General features: G+C 37.3%; 1 long non-coding RNA gene across 1 annotated transcript; it reads left to right on the forward strand.

Moving 5' to 3' along the window:
• Nucleotides 1-481: 481 nt before the first annotated feature.
• On the forward strand, nucleotides 482-1,013 carry LOC127091150 (uncharacterized). The gene is made up of 3 exons (XR_007791879.1): nucleotides 482-610; nucleotides 702-775; nucleotides 883-1,013. It is a non-coding gene; the product is annotated as an uncharacterized LOC127091150 (long non-coding RNA).
• Nucleotides 1,014-2,516: the final 1,503 nt, after the last annotated feature.

Consider the following 2,516-nt stretch of genomic DNA (forward strand, 5'->3'; position numbering starts at 1 on the left):
TTTTTACATTTGTCATCTGATTTTAATTGTTTTCTTTTTTACAGGTAAAATGATGATGCTGGATATTTGTTTAGATGGAGATGCTCTATTGTCGTCAAGCCTCATTCGCGTAGATGATGATGCTGGATATTTGAAAGTATCCCTCTACGACAATGGAACATGTCCATCTAAACATATATCAATTCTATCTTCAAAAGATAAGGGTTCAATGTTGGCAAGTTACATTGGTTTCCTTGTTCGACAACATATTCCGATTACATGTGATAATTGGAGAAGTCCGGACTTGAAGGTTGGCAAAGAAAAAATATGGTCGGAGATACAGGTACTTACCATATATTGTTATATGTTTTTTGTTGCATCAACTTTGCAGCCCTGTATTGTAGGCAGAATTTAGGACTTCTCAAAGTTGATTTCTTGTTACTTTGTCGTTCATAAAATACACCACTAAATTCTCTGCGTTAATTTTTAATTTTTTTTCATCAGGCTTGTGTCTCAATAGAGGGTGGGTATCTACCTAAAGTTACTTTTGTAGTGGTCCAAAAGAGACATCACACCCGTCTCTTTCCTGTCAACCCCAAAGAGACCGATAGAAGTGGAAATATTATGCCAGGTTTTTTCAATATATTTCTCAACGCAGCTGGTATATATTATCATTTGAATTTATCACGTTTTGCTGATTTTGTTGTTCTAAATTGTCAAAGGAACCGTGGTAGACACCAGCGTTTGTCACCCTAGGGAATTTGATTTTTACCTTAACAGCCATGCAGGAATTCAGGTAATATTAGCTATGTCATTTAACTTTATGCCATTGTTTACTATTTGTTGCTCAATCGCCTTTTGACAGTTCTGTGTTATTTGCATTTGGACGTGTTCTTTTTGCAGGGGACTACTTATGCTGCCATTTGTTGTTTTGGTTGAGCCTTATTTTGTATGGATGTGCGATAGAACTACTAGACAGCTTTTGGATATACAGAACATGTTTGCCACCATGGGTGGATGGGCGTTTTTGTTTAGTATTGGTTAGAACTACTAGACAACTTTTGGATACAGTGGTCACTGGGTGTTGGTTGCTATGTTTTATTCTCTTAATTGTAGTACTTTGAGAATATGTTGTTGTATATTGTTGATCAAAGAATCATATATTAATGTTGTATATATGGAGGATTAATGTTGTATATAAATGGATTCATGTTGTATATGTCAATGGATTAATGGTGTATAACATTGGATTAAAGGATGAAATCAATATGAATTTTACACTTTTGCAGCATGCGAACAGGTTACCAATTAAATATATATCCACTGTTTTTCAAACAAATTTTTTTAAAATAACTAACACTTTAGAGGGCGCTTTGTCCAGAAAGCGCCCTCTAAACACTTTACATTGACAACTTTAGAGGGCGCTTTTTCCTGAAAGCGCCCTCTAAACACTTTACATTGACAACTTTAGAGGGCGCTTTTTCCTGAAAGCGCCCTCTAAACACTTTACAATGACAACTTTAGAGGGCGCTTCTTCCAGAAAGCGCCCTCTAAACACTTTACACTGACAACTTTAGAGGGCGCTTTTTCCAGAAAGCGCCCTCTAAGGTGTCCCTTTATGGACCACTCCAGAGGGCGCTTTTTTCTTAAAGCGCACTATAATGTGGCCACTTTAGACAGCGCTTTCTCCAGGAGAACAAAGCGCTGTCTTTACCTATGCCAGCGCCAGATTAGAGGGCGCTTAAAAGCGCTGTTATAGGCCAAAATAAGCGCCCTCTTTTCCCTTATTTGGCGTAGTGCTTCCCTTGATCGTGCAAGCAAAATGGAGGGAAAAGAAGTTGGAGAGAACTGTACAAAACCGCCCACTATCGCAGAACCGCTGTTTGCATAAGAATGGCGAACGCCATTTCCTTGGTCATTAAATTATATGGCAGGTTAGGACAATGGCAAACACCATATACACACGGCAAACACCATTTGAGCAGAATGGGCAAAATCTTGATCTTTTGCTCCTTTTTCGATTTGCTTTCGAATCCGCCTTGAATCTAGCTGACAACTGCAAAGCGAATAAAAACAAACTAAAAGGTGATAAATCATATTGAAATAAAGAGGAGTAACATGCGAAAAACATGCGACATAAGCCTAAAAACATGATACAATTTCTCGTTATCAATCCAACATCAAGTGTTTTTCAAAATAAATTTCACTTAAAAGCAATGCGAGTGCTTGATCCAACACCAAGTATCTCATCCACTCTATCCCATTCCATTCTCCCACTTATATCTCGATCCCATTCTCACACCTTTTACATGATCAGAAAATTTTAAGTTAGAAAGTTTCACCATCATTTTTTCTTTAAGAGTAACAACTACTTCACAGATCGTCTGACTAAGATCATTGGGGTCATATACCGTTTCAAAATATCGTTGGAAAGCCTAAATGTCATTGATGTGTTTGTCTCTACCTTTTTTGAACTTTTGCTGCAAATAAGAGAAATCATCTGTTAAATATTGAGATAATGTTGCGACCTCAAGAAA

Source organism: Lathyrus oleraceus, chromosome 6, assembly GCF_024323335.1.
Source record: "Lathyrus oleraceus cultivar Zhongwan6 chromosome 6, CAAS_Psat_ZW6_1.0, whole genome shotgun sequence".
Taxonomy (NCBI): domain Eukaryota; kingdom Viridiplantae; phylum Streptophyta; class Magnoliopsida; order Fabales; family Fabaceae; genus Lathyrus; species Lathyrus oleraceus.